The sequence below is a fragment of the Chrysochloris asiatica genome, unplaced genomic scaffold (genome assembly GCF_000296735.1).
Source record: "Chrysochloris asiatica unplaced genomic scaffold, ChrAsi1.0 scaffold00104, whole genome shotgun sequence".
NCBI classification, from domain to species: Eukaryota; Metazoa; Chordata; class Mammalia; order Afrosoricida; family Chrysochloridae; genus Chrysochloris; species Chrysochloris asiatica.
The window spans coordinates 5,134,819-5,135,930 of record NW_006408622.1 but is presented as its reverse complement, the minus strand read 5'-3'; positions in this window follow the sequence as shown (position 1 = coordinate 5,135,930).

Here is a 1,112-nt window from a genome sequence, read left to right as displayed (position 1 = left end):
TTGATGATGCATGGAGGGGATTGCAACCATGACAATGAAATGATATACGATAGGATGAATGTAAAACTAATGTTGATATCAAGAGTGCATACATCTAGGAACCAAGAAGAAATCCATAGTATCCCTATGACATAGCCTTGGAAGTCATACAGTGTCATTTCTGCTCCACTCTGTTGGTCAACGAAGTCAAAGTAGCACACCAAGGTAGAGGGTAGCAATTCTACCCTTGGAAGGATTGTCAGCTTCACAGTGTAAGAAAGACACATGGTTAGTATATAATATGGTGGACATTTTTAGAAAAACACAATCTTCAATACAACAGAAATAAATACTGCCCAATCCTGTGCCACCCTCATAATCATTCCTATGTTTAAGTCCATTGTTGCAGCTGCTGTGTTAGTCCATCTCCTTAAAGGCCTTCCTTTTTTTGGCTGATCCTAAATTTTACTAAGTATGCTATTCTTCTTCAGGGATTGGTCCCTCCTGATAGCATGCCCAAAGTACATGAGACCAACTCGTACCATCCTGACTTCTAAGGAGCACTCTGGCTGTACATCTTCCAACACAGATTTGTTTGTTCTTCTGGCAGTCCATGCTATATTTAATATTCTTCACCAGCACCAACATTCAAAGGTATCAATTCTCCCTCATTTTTTCATATTCATCATCCAGATTTCATATGCATATGAGGCAATTGAAAATATCAGGTCTTGTGTTAGGCACACCTTTGTCTTCAAAATGACATCTTTGCTTTGTAACACTTTTGTTCTTGTTGTTGCTAGGTTCCATCAAGTTGGTACCAATTCATAGCAACCTTATGCACAGCAGAACAAAACACTGACCGATCCTGGACTAACCTCACCATTGTTGTCACGCTTGAGCCCATTGGTGCTGTCAATTTGCCAGTCCGCCTCGCTGGGTGTCTTCCTCTTTTTGTCTGAACCTACCAAACATGATATCTTTCTCCAGTGACTGGTCCCTTTTGACAATATGTCCAAAGTATAAGAGATGAAGTTTGGCCATCCTGGCCTCCAAGGAACATTCTGGCTGCACTTTTTCCAACACAGATCTGTTGGTTCTTTTGGCAGCCTATGGCACTTTCAGTATTCTCC